Source organism: Cherax quadricarinatus, chromosome 22 (genome assembly GCF_038502225.1).
Source record: "Cherax quadricarinatus isolate ZL_2023a chromosome 22, ASM3850222v1, whole genome shotgun sequence".
In the NCBI taxonomy this organism is placed as follows: domain Eukaryota; kingdom Metazoa; phylum Arthropoda; class Malacostraca; order Decapoda; family Parastacidae; genus Cherax; species Cherax quadricarinatus.
This window is the reverse complement of record NC_091313.1, coordinates 29774420-29787436: the sequence shown is the minus strand read 5'-3', so window position 1 is coordinate 29787436 and position 13017 is coordinate 29774420. Positions and strand designations below refer to the sequence as shown.

Below are 13017 nucleotides of genomic sequence, written 5' to 3'. Positions count from 1 at the left end.
TCTTAAGGAATGCAAAATGGAACTCTGTGAACCATTAACTAATATTTTTAATTTATCTCTTCAAACAGGTGTAGTGTCTGATATGTGGAAGATGGCTAATGTAATTCCTATTTTTAAATCAGGGGATAAGTCAGTACCGTCAAATTACCGCCCAATAAGCCTGGCTTCAACTGTAGGCAAATTGCTAGTCAATTATAGCTGAGATTATAAGAAGCCATCTGGATAAGCGTAATCTGATTAATGATACTCAGCATGGATTCACGAGAGGCCGTTCTTGTCTAACTAATTTATTAACTTTCTTCAGTAAAGCTTTTGAGGCTGTTGATCACGATAAAGAATTTGATATTATTTACTTAGATTTTAGTAAGACTTTTGATAGTTCCGCACCAAAGACTGTTAAAGAAAGTGGCAGCTCATGGCATTCAGGGAAGAGTGCTCTCATGGATCGAGTCATGGCTCGCAGACAGGAAGCAGTGTCCATAAATGGGGTTAAATCCGAGTGGGGATCTGTAACAAGTGGCCCGTTGTTTATAATATATATCAATGACCTTGATGAGGGTATTACTAGTGATATGAGCAAATTCGCCGATGACACGAAGATAGGTAGGATATTTGTAGATGAATGGTTCAGAGAACCGACATGTTGATAAATTAGACACATGTGCAACTCTTGGGTATCTTTATTGAGGAAACGTTTCGCCACACAGTGGCTTCATCAGTCCTTACAAAGGAGAATCTTGAAGAACAGGAGGAGAATGAGGTAATCAGTCCCTCAACCTTGAGTCGATGTGGTCAGTCCATCAATCTTGAATAGAATACGGCATACGTGCTGAGAAGGAGCTTATAAACCGTTGGCAGGAGAGGTGCAGAAGTCATAGGTCGTGTAACATTTGTTCAACGTTGAAGTAGGTCGTGCCCAAGAATTAGGCAAGCGAAGAATTCCCAAGTATTAAGATCCCAAGAAGTTGCCGTGTCTGACAGGTTTGTAGATGAATGGTAGGATAATTGATTCAAACGTAGATGTTAGGGAACTTCAGGAGGATTTAGACAATCTCTATTCTTGGTCAGAAAAGTGGCAGATGCAGTTCAATGTAGATAAATGCAAGGTTCTGAAGCTCAGGAGTGTCCATAACCCTAGCACTTATAAGTTAAATAATGTAGAACTTAGTAAGACACATGTGCAACATCTGGGTATCTTTATTGTAGACGTTTCGCCATCCAGTGGCTTTATCAATACAAATTCTAGGACATAACTTGAAGACAGTAGAACTATGTACAGAAGATGAGGTAATCAGTCCCTCAACCTAGGAGTAGGTGCGAACAGCACCATAGTCGTGGAGATTCTGCGACTATGGTGCTGTTCGCACCTACTCCTAGGTTGAGGGACTGATTACCTCATCTTCTGTACATAGTTCTACTGTCTTCAAGTTATGTCCTAGAATTTGTATTGATAAAGCCACTGGATGGCGAAACATCAGACACTGCAACACAAGGGTATCTTGGTACAGACCTGCAATCAACTTCGACAACTTCCACTAGTGAGAGGGGCTGGATCTGAGAGGGACCTGACCTCTCAACATCTGAGTTCTTACCTCTCCTAGTGGCCTACGTCTCACCTCTTGGCGCTATAAAAAGCTCCATCCTGTCACTTTTTCTCCATATTGTTTCATACTATGGAACAATGCTCTTCTCCAGACTGAGGGACTGACCACCTCAAAACTTTAAGGGTGATGGACTGATTACATCGTCTTCAAGTATCTTCCGCTTCTATCAACTTTTCTGTACTTGACTGAAGAAGCCTACTGTGTAGGCGAAACGTTTCATAATAGATACCTAACTGTTGCATATGTGTCTTACCTAACAAGACAGCAATGCCTAAGCGTACGTAATAAGGCAAATAGATTACTGGGAAGTGTAATCAACAAGTCCAGAGGTCATACTGCAGCTTTATACATCATTAGTAAGGCCTCACCTAGATTATGCAGCTCAGTTCTGGTCTCCATATTACGGAATGGACATAAATTCGTTAGATGAAATTAAGACACATGTGCAAAATCTGGGTATCTTTATTGTAGACGTTTCGCCATCCAGTGGCTTTATCAATACAGATTCTAGGACATAACTTGAAGACAGTAGAACTATGTACAGAAGATGAGGTAATCAGTTGCCTCATCTTTTGTACATAGTTCTACTGTCTTCAAGTTATGTCCTGGAATTTGTATTGATAAAGTCACTGGATGGCGAAACGTCTACAATAAAGATACCCAGATGTTGCACATGTGTCTTAATTTCATCTTGTCGGTATTGTATACCTTTCTTACACATAAATTCGTTAGAAAACATTCAGCGTAGGATGACTAAATTAATACATAGCATTAGAAATCTTCCTTATGAAGAAAGATTGAAGACTCTTAAGTTACATTCACTTGTTAGACGAAGAATGAGGGGAGACCTGATCGAAGTGTATAAGTGGAAGATAGGTATTAATAAAGGGGATATTAACAAGGTCTTGAGGATATCTCTCCAAGAGAGAACCCGCAGTAATGGATTTAAATTAGATAAGTTTAGATTTAGAAAGGACATACGAAAATATTGGTTTGGAAATAGGGTAGTTGATGAGTGGAACAGTCTACCTAATTGGGTTATTGAGGCTAGGACTTTGGGTAGTTTCAAATTTAGGTTGGATAAGTACATGAGTGGGAGGGGTTGGATTTGAGTGGGACTTGCACATCAGAGCTTATTTCTTGGGTAGCATTGAAAATTGGGTTGGGCAAATGTTTTGTTAGTGGGATGAATTGTAAAGGACCTGCCTAGTATGGGCCTACAGGCCTGCTGCAGTGATCCTCCTTTCTTATGTTCTTATGAACTGCATGTTTCGCCCCTATGCCCTATCTTCGAAACTGCCCCTATGCTCCCTAGATACTCTCTCGCCTCCACCCTCCTCTCTACGGCCTCTATTCCCCACTAGTGTCTCTGTGTATATCTTCCTACTCTACAGTTATATTTCTGATAAATTAGACACATGTGCAACTCTTGGGTATCTTTATTGAGGAAACGTTTCGCCACACAGTGGCTTCATCAGTCCATACAAAGGAGAATCTTGAAGAATAGGAGGAGAATGAGGTAATCAGTCCCTCAACCTTGAGTCGATGTGGTCAGTCCATCAATCACGTTAGATATTTTTCAACTTGCCCCTTCTGAATGGCTTCAGTTTCTTGGGGTTGATGCATCTTACGGCCAGGGTAATACCCTCCCCCCCCCCCCAAAAAAAAAAAAATAGTCAGTGTGTGACTAGTTGGTCATAGTCGGATGACAACGTCATGAGTTTCTTTCTTCTATATGTGGGTTATTTGTGTATAGGATAATACTCATTTTTTTTGGGGGGGGGAGTAAACTTAAATTTAAAACTGATTACCCTCCACTTCCCATGCACTATATGACCCCTAATGACCCTTACGATCTTAACGCTCATCCGTGAATATAACGTTACGTCGTTTCAGCTCAGGCGGAGCCTCTGCGTTACTAGGTAAGACACATATGCAACAGTTAGACAACTTTATTCCGAAACGTTTCGCCTACACAGTAGGCGAAACGTTTCGGAATAAAGTTGTCTAACTGTTGCATATGTGTCTTACCTAACAACCTGTCGGTATTGTATACCATTTTGATGTTCACCTCTGCGTTACCCCTAGGTAGAGACGCTCATCAGAGCCACTTATCACCCCTTTGTAGGGAACCGACGTAACCACTTTACCTACCCAGGGTAATCAACTCGGTAATCCACTTAATCCAACCCCTCTTGGTAAACCACTTGTAAATTTTGACCACTTTCTCTACTTATCAGTTTGCACTTAAACTGCCGGAGGTTGGAAAGTTTCCTCACTCACTGACGGCACTTTATACTTGTATCACTACTTAACAAACATGTTACTTATATGAGAGTTGTACATGGTTTCATGTTGGGCTGGTCAGAGCCCGGGGATGACTGGGCTCTGGTCGGGCTGGTCAGAGCCCGGGGATGACTGGGCTCTGGTCGGGCTGGTCAGAGCCCGGGGATGACTGGGCTCTGGTCGGGTTGGTCAGAGCCCGGGGAGGACTGGGCTCTGGTCGGGCTGGTCAGAGCCCGGGGATGAGTGGGCTCTGGTCGGGCTGGTCAGAGCACGGGGATGACTGGGCTCTGGTCGGGCTGGTCAGAGCCCGGGGATGACTGGGCTCTGGTCGGGTTGGTCAGAGCCCGGGGAGGACTGGGCTCTGGTCGGGCTGGTCAGAGCCCGGGGATGATGTGATGTAGTCCAGCTGGGCTTGTGAGGTCTCTGGGGAGACCTAATTTAACCAATTATATGGTCACACCTTGCCTTGGCAAACGTCTGTAGCCACGCCCACGTCTGAGGTCTTTTGTTCTTGACGCCTCAGACCTAGGCGTCAGGTCGTACACGTGGTTGCGGAGGGTGCTTGGACCACCATAAAAGCCCAAGGAAGAGCATGATCAGGAGATTCGAGCGGAGCTGCTGCTGGGGTGCAGAGCTCCTGAGCAGAGACTTCGAGCGGAGCTGCTGCTGGGGTGCAGGGCTCGGGAGAAGGCTGCTGAAGTCTCTGGAGGAGACTGTTGGAGGCATTGGGCAGAGTACTGGCTTGGCGCAGTACTCGTGCTGTGTAGGTCTTGGGACCTGTGGCTTAGTTCCTGTGATGAACTGCCCTCTGAACTATATTGTAAGTTACATTCATTTTGGTCAAGTTGATTGTGTTCCCTGTCTCACTGCTTATGTGTACTACCCCATTTATCTAAACCACAATAATGTTCTGTTCCCAAATATATTATTGTACAAAGACTTAATAATAAACTGTGTTTGAGTAGAATAGTAATAGTCACTGTCCCCGTTATTTTCTCCATTTATTTATGTTAAGTTAAAGTAGTGAGAGGGTGAGTAGTGTGGAGTGTGGTGGGTAGAGTAATGAGAGGTGAAGTTGTAGTCACCAGTGACCTCACATTACCTACCTACCTACCTACCTACCGCTCACCTCTCCTGTCATCACCTACCTACCTCCGCATACCTCACTCCTACCACCTCGCCTGTCCCCTACCTACTGACTCCCCCCGCTTACCCCCATATTCCCTTAATCATTACCCCCCTACATGACATGGTGTCTAAGCGGTGGTGGTTCTTATTATTTTTATAGTAGGAACCAGTCCCATGTGCCTTATTTTTGACTGCTCGGTTATACTTGTTATGCTACCATTTGCTACCACTTTTTTTTTCCTTGTGTGTGTAAAATCTAAAGTGAATATCTGTATGATATTATAATCCTAGTGACCTTAACTGTCCTTTTTTGACGGTGGGTCTAAATAATTGTTTGGGTGTGATATTATATTTGGTGGAGTTGGTTGTTGGTTAGAGATAAATGGTGGAGAATATCAGTATTTGGGTGAGACTTTTGGGGGAAGCAATTACTGGCCGAAATTGAATATTTACAGAGGAATGAGAAGTCACCCAGCCCGCCTTGGAAGACTTACCCACAACTGTCACCCATTGAAGAGTTGCCTATGATTGCTGTCCACCTGATGTGCCCAGTCACCCAGCTGATATGCCCAGTCACCCAGCTGATGTGCCCCAGTAGATGTATTGCTGCCCTGGTCTGTCATCCAGTGTAGTGGGTGTCTGTCTGCGTCACCCAGCCTCTGTGACCATCACCCACGGACCGCCAGTTACCCGCAGTTGCCAGGGATGGGTGACCGCACCTGCTGTTGATGACCTGAAGTGACCTCACCTCACCTCGAGCAACTGACCATAGCCTGCTACTGCTGATGTCGGCTGCTGTGATGCTGCTGAGATGCTGTAGCCGTGCTGCTATGCTGTGGCCGTGCTGAGATGCTGTAGCCATGCTGCAATGCTGTGGCCGTGCTGTGTGCTGCTGTGATGTTGAGATGCTGCGGCCGTGCTGTGATGTTGAGACGCTGCGGCCGTGCTGTGATGCTGGGACCGTGCTGCGATGTTGTAGCCGTGCTGCGATGCTGTGGCCGTGCTGTGTGCTGCTGTGATACGGCCGTGCTATGTGCTGCTGTGATACGGCCGTGCTGTGATGATGGATATGCTGTGGCCGTGCTGTGATGCTGCGATGCTGCCTAGCTCAAGAGGAGATGGCGGTGATGCTGCAGTGGTGTGTGAGGGATTCTGGCTGGTGTGCCAGGACAGGAGAATCTACTATGAAGGAGTTGCCATCCTCGGAGATGTGGAAGGACGTGAGCCGCGGAGATGGACTCCAGCTGCTGGGACCAGCCTGCTTTCAAGGGCGGCATGGAGGTGTGTCCTGCCTTGCTGGTCGACCTGTGCGACAGGTATGCGGGGATGCCCTGCCAGCCATGAGAGACAATTAAGAGTGTGAGATGTCCCCAGCCTACTTTGACTTGCCAGAAGTGTTAGTGTTACCTGTGTGAAATAAGGTGACCTTGAAAACGGTCCAGTGATTATGGCCGCCTTGTTTTATGAGGCCAGTGAATCCTAGTAGTGGCATAGGATAATGGAGGGTCTTAGCTGCGATGCCTGCCCTGTCTCGATTTTCAGATGTTGTAGTGTGCATGTGAAGTGTGCCGAAAATGCAACCTTGGTGGTTGTGAAGTGGTCCAGTTGCAGTTACTTGAAAGAATGCAATCCGTTGGAGCAGTTTTCCACGCCATAGAAGCCTAGAGAGGTTTGGCCCAATGGTTAACGTGCGAGGGTGACTAGCATTGGCTAGTGCATTTCTAGTAGAAGTAGGGAAGGCACTGGAGCCCGATATTTAGGTTTAAGGAGAAATGACTGGTAAGGAGGCTTTGCACCAGAGAGCGACTATTATGCTGGCCAACTGCCAGGTGTACTGATTATGCTGCCTTGTGGTAGTTGAGGTTGAGGGAAATATATGTAATTGAATAATTGTATTATGTATAATTTTGTCTTTGTATTGTAATAGATTTAAGGGATTAGGATTAAAATAGTCTAATAACTAGGACAAATTGTCCTAGTTCTCAGATATTTTAAATTGGGGGAGAAAGGGGGATGTGATGTAGTCCAGCTGGGCTCTTGTGAGGTCTCTGGGGAGACCTAATTTAACCAATTATATGGTCACACCTTGCCTTGGCAAACGTCTGTAGCCACGCCCACGTCTGAGGTCTTTTGTTCTTGACGCCTCAGACCTAGGCGTCAGGTCGTACACGTGGTTGTGGAAGAGCATGATCAGGAGATTCGAGCGGAGCTGCTGCTGGGGTGCAGAGCTCCTGAGCAGAGACTTCGAGCGGAGCTGCTGCTGGGGTGCAGGGCTCGGGAAAAGGCTGCTGAAGTCTCTGGAGGAGACTGTTGGAGGCATTGGGCAGAGTACTGGCTTGGCGCAGTACGCAGTACTCGTGCTGTGTAGGTCTTGGGACCTGTGGCTTAGTTCCTGTGATGAACTGCCCTCTGAACTACATTGTAAGTTATATTCTGTTTCGCCAAGCTAATTGTATTCCCTGTCTCACTGCTTATGTGTACCACCCCATTTATCTAAACCCCAATGTACTCCTGTTCCCAAATATATTATTGTACAAGGACTTAATAATAAACTGTGTTTGAGTAGAATAGTAATATTCACTGTCCCCGTTATTAGCTATTCCTATTTCTCATATTTTATTATGTTTATATAAGTGAAGAGTGGGCGAGACATATGTTAGTGAGTAGTGTAGAGTTAATGAGAGTGTCGTGGTGGTCACCACTGACCTGTCATTACCTACCTACCTCCGCTAATCATCTCGCTCCTGCCACCTCGCCTGCCTCTCCCCTGCCTACATAATCCGCTTATCCCCATATCCCCCACTTAAATCCTATTCAATCATTCCCCCCCTACATGACAATGACTGGGCTCTGGTCGGGCTGGTCAGAGCCCGGGGATGACTGGGCTCTGGTCGGGCTGGTCAGAGCCCGGGGATGACTGGGCTCTGGTCGGGCTGGTCAGAGCCCGGGGAGGACTGGGCTCTGGTCGGGCTGGTCAGAGCCCGGGGATGACTGGGCTCTGGTCGGGCTGGTTAGAGCCCGGGGAGGACTGGACTCTGGTCGGGCTGGTCAGAGCCCGGGGATGACTGGGCTCTGGTCGGGCTGGTCAGAGCCCGGGGAGGACTGGGCTCTGGTTGGGCTGGTCAGAGCCCGGGGAGGACTGGGCTCTGGTCGGGCTGGTCAGAGCCCGGGGAGGACTGGGCTCTGGTCGGGCTGGTCAGAGCCCAGGGATGACTGGGCTCTGGTCGGGTTGGTCAGAGCCCGGGGAGGACTGGGCTCTGGTCGGGCTGGTCAGAGCCCGGGGAGGACTGGGCTCTGGTCGGGCTGGTCAGAGCCCGGGGAGGACTGGACTCTGGTCGGGCTGGTCAGAGCCCAGGGATGACTGGGCTCTGGTCGGGCTGGTCAGAGCCCGGGGAGGACTGGGCTCTGGTCGGGCTGGTCAGAGCCCGGGGATGACTGGGCTCTGGTCGGGCTGGTCAGGCAAAGACATGCACATTGTGTCGAATAGGTAAAACTTGCTATTTGCTGCCGCGCGGTTATTAGTACAATTTGATATGATACAAAAATTATCTACACTAGCCAAATAGATATTTGTTTTAAAATCCGAACAAAAAATTTACTTGTAAAAAACCGTTCTTAGGTATTAAATAAAACGAAAGATAATGGAATGTAATGACTGGGATGGGAAGGGTGTGTGTGCGTGTGTGTGTGTAGGGGAACAAGCATGCACCACAGGCGAGTGAGATAGGGAGGAGAGGAGTATAGCCACTGTGACAACAAGTTTATCTCAGCTCAGTATGTGTGTGTCTTCATAGCCACTCTGCAAGTGTCAGCTTCTTGATAAAGACATGCACAAAAAGTGTGAGATAATCCAGATGAGCGGCGATGATGTTGCTTGGTACAATAGTGAGAACAGCAACGGAGGGAAGCTGTCAGAGAGATTTTATATATATATATATATATATATATATATATATATATATATATATATATATATATATATATATATATATATATATATATATATAATTTTAATGTTGGTATCCTAGCTTAACAAATGATCTTAAGAAGTATTACTTTGTTTCCAGATACCCTGAGCCATGAATCACAACATTCCATAATCTGCATCGGATTCAAGAGTTAATACGACGGTACCAAAGAGGCAGGACTGAAATTGTAGACACCAGTGTATAGAAATTTGAGAGATGGAGCTCCGGAGTTAACACTCGACTCTCTCGAGCAAAACAAGGTAAGTTATATTGAGTATAAACAGTCTCTCTCACACACACCCTTGCACGCAAGGTTTTTGCGACGGGTGCTGCTGAAGTTCCTACGCGGCTTCGTTTAATTGGGCGGAGTGCAAGGGGAGCTTAGAAACCGGAGTGTGGTCGAGTGCAGGACTCATCAGCCCAGCAGGGGACCTCGACGCCGTCACGAATCGGTGCTCTGTACACGCTGAGAACTTACGAGCGTATGTGTGGGAAGGCGCCAGGTCGCGACCATCCAGTCTCATGGACACCAAGAAAAATTAGAAGACGATGAAGACAATATCCATAAGGTTATTTAACCCGAGATGATTATATATAAAGACTAACCCAACAAAGCCAAGTACAATTTTTTTTCCATTAGAAGCCAGATGATCTTAGTTTTGTTCAGAAGACCCAAATATATCTAAGCAATAAAAATAGTCATCTTGTTTACGTTAAAAATCTTAAGGTGAGCACCGGCACTCTAGTCTCTCTTCCTCTTAAGTACCACTACAAGTCTTTAGTGTGTCTGTGTTGAAACATTAGTATTATTTATTAATTATTATTATTACAGTATTGAAATCATTATTTTGATCTTAGATGGAAAAATTGCTTCTTGTAGTTTGTTTTCGAATACGCACACAAGTGCGTGTGGTTTTGTGTGGGAAGGTAAGTAAAAATGTAATTAATGCAGTTGCAAAGTTGGTTCAAGAGCACCTGTGTAGCCAAGGATTGCAGTGCAACTCTGCTTATATTATGATATAAGGTTACATATTAGCGAGGTGACGTCCGTACTAGTGATGAACCAACACGCATCCTGCTAAGCAAACCTTTCATTTCTTGACGTCGGTCCAAGACCGTCGGTAAAGCCACAGTGGTACTGGAATTCTGCATCATGCTCATCAGCTTTACTCTGTTGTTCCCAGTTTTCTGTTTGCAAATCAAGTCATAATTGATGAACATTTAATGGAGTACTTGATATCCCTATTGCCCTACTGAAGTCTCCCATCTGAGGTTGACAGATTTTTCACACAATGTATGTGACTTACCCTACTGGATGAAAAAGGATAGGAAAATTTAGCTAGCTTCCATTCCCACTGTATAACTATCGTATAGAATAGAGCAGCAGTATACTTTTTTTTTTTTTTTTTTTTTTTTTTTTTTAGATTCACCGGTATTCTCCCGGGCCTTTGCCAAGTGGTAGCCCAGCCTTGGCTCCCTGTCTAGGAAGTGTCTGAGACCTAAGTCTCCCATGGGAGGAGGTACAAGTGCCCCCTCATCTTAGGGACCAACTGTCCCCTGGCCTAGCCACGTTCCCCGCCCTCACGGGGCTCGTAGGGAGAAGCTAGACCTCTCTGGTCTGCCATCCCCGCCCCAAGGGGGCTAATGAGAATGACAGTCTTGTGAGCTGAAAGCTCGATCTCAGGCACCTACCCTACCCTAGAAGGGCTGGGCATGGTGTTGATAGCAGCATACTGCAGGTAACCTCCAGGTAACCAGGTACTTTTTTTTTTTTTTTTTTTTTTTTTTTTTTTATTCGCCGGTACTGCTGAGTTATCAAATTTTGTTTAAAGAAAAATCTCGAATTTAAATATATCATTAATTAGTGTTACTGTATTTACATTTAGTAAATCGAACTAACCAAATTGCGATATATAAGTTGACTTTAAAATTAACGTAAAAAATAAGTTTCGAAAAAAATTATTCCATATTTAGCAAGAAGTAATGCTTTCTCTAGTCTTACAGAGTAATGTAAACTTAACGAACTTGAAGACCATGAGAATGAGTTTGAGTTTGGAATAAGTTAGTGCTGAACATAGAGTGAAAGTTACGTCACTAGCTCTCTGTTAACTTACACCGACACGTCTCTCACAGGAACTCTTGATTCTCCGGGAGTGGGAGGGGGGAGGGACACATGAACAGACGTGGGGGTGCAGGAGGCCGGGGGGGGGGGAAAGTCGTAGGGCAGTTGACGTGGAAGGACGGCCCCGGGGGAAGGGGAAGGGGAAGGGAAGCAGGTGGGGGGTTGCAAGAGGGGGGGATGAAGGAACATTGAGGCGTAGATCTCGGTCAAGTTCAGCCTCAAGGTCATCCTCCAGAGTGAGTCTACGTTACTGATAAACTCCAGACGTGCGTTACTATCTCACTCGCTTTCACTCTCCCATAATACCTCAGTCTCTCACTTTATTCTCTCGAAATCCTTGGGATACTCGCGCTCTCTAATACAGGTAGAGCTACCGGATTAGGGGCAGTAATATCCTTGTATCCTGGCCTTCCCCTGATGATGATAGGGTTTAAACGATGTTTCAACGAAGTAGGAGCCTCTTTTATCCTGCTTAAATAGTGGGGATATTTTCCCCATAAAAAATTGCTGTGGTTTGTGGCATATGGTTTATGGAACGAGTTATGGACATGACTTACCCCCTCAGACACTATCACCGTCCTATGGTACAGGAGTTTGATCTCCAGACTCGGTCACCTTATTGTGGTTCTTAAAAACACAACAAACTTATTTTCGGCCTATAACAGAGGGATATTTCCCCTTTCGTCAAAATTTTCTGCGAGTTATGGCCTATATCGCGGAATAAATTAAGAAAAAAATAATTGGACCATGATTGACAAATTTAGTTGTTTTGATTTAGTGATAATTATATAAGCCTTATTATTATATTGTGATATGTATATTATATATGAATTTATTGGGAAAAAATGTGTGACGGAAAACTGGTGACAGAAATTTTACCGATAGCGGCAAGATATAGAAAACTTGGGTGCTTAACCACACTAAAATTTAGAATAAAAAGGACTTTCAAATTGTGCTTTGATTCTCAAGGGATCTTGATCCAAGTAGCTGGACCTCTCCTCCCCTTGGATAAAGCCTATTTGCTTTCCATTCCCCAGGAGCTAATAACTCTTACTGATATAGCGCTTCCCGCTAAACGTATTACAGAATAACTCACAAAATCGTAATAACAAACGAACCATGGTATGGGTGGGGTTAGAACCCATGGCGAGTGTCGCAAAACTCCAGGCCAGTGCCTGAGCCACTGGCTATACTAAGATTCGTCTTACACGAATAACCTGCACATAGAGAGGAGCTTACGACGACGTTTCTGTCCGACTTGAACCATTTACAAAGTCACACTATTGTGCCTTTTTTTTGTTGTTGTTATTTAAGATTCATCTTATTGTAGCCAGCTGGGCCAGTGGCTTACGCACTTGCCTAGAGTTTAACGACGCGCTTGTCATGGGTTCTAACCCCCACCTGTGGTATGTCTTACAGAATAATTAGGTTAGAATAAACTAGCATGATGTTAGTTCCAGTGTGCTGTAAATCCAACACATTGATACATCTGTTGGGTTTAAGGGGTGTCAATTACACGAGGGTGGTAATAATGTTGGTATAATTACCGGCTATATGTTGGGTAAAAGGACACGTGCAACTAATGCTACATTTTGTGGTATAGTTTCGATCTCCAGGAGCAACAAAGCTCCTGGAGAGGGAAACGTTTCCACAATAAAGTGTCGCATTAGTTGCACACGTGTTAGTTTGCAATACAACTAACAATAATGGACTAATCTCTAAAATATAATAAACCTCTGCATACACACTGAGATGTATCCACGTCTGTGTATACAGACTGAGAGATATACACCTCGGTTTATATACCCTTGTCCGGTCCGCCGAGGTCGTGATCCCTGGCGAATGTAGTGGATCGTGAAGGTGATGGTACGTTGTACACACTTCCGGTGCGTGTGTCGTCGGTTTCAGG

The 13017-nt window shown here is 45.3% G+C and overlaps 1 protein-coding gene and 1 long non-coding RNA gene across 2 annotated transcripts in view; one reads left to right on the top strand and one right to left on the bottom strand.

The window, feature by feature from the left end:
* Window positions 1-13017, top strand: part of LOC128689726 (uncharacterized) — a 29407-nt gene that overhangs the window by 2982 nt on the left and 13408 nt on the right. Inside the window, exon 2 of the long non-coding RNA XR_011392323.1 lies at window positions 9086-9246. This is a non-coding gene — a long non-coding RNA (uncharacterized lncRNA). The remainder of the gene's footprint in view (window positions 1-9085; window positions 9247-13017) is intronic.
* LOC128689724 (ADAMTS-like protein 4) overlaps window positions 1-13017 on the bottom strand; it is a 70497-nt gene that overhangs the window by 53720 nt on the left and 3760 nt on the right. The gene's annotated exons all lie outside the window — the stretch shown is intronic.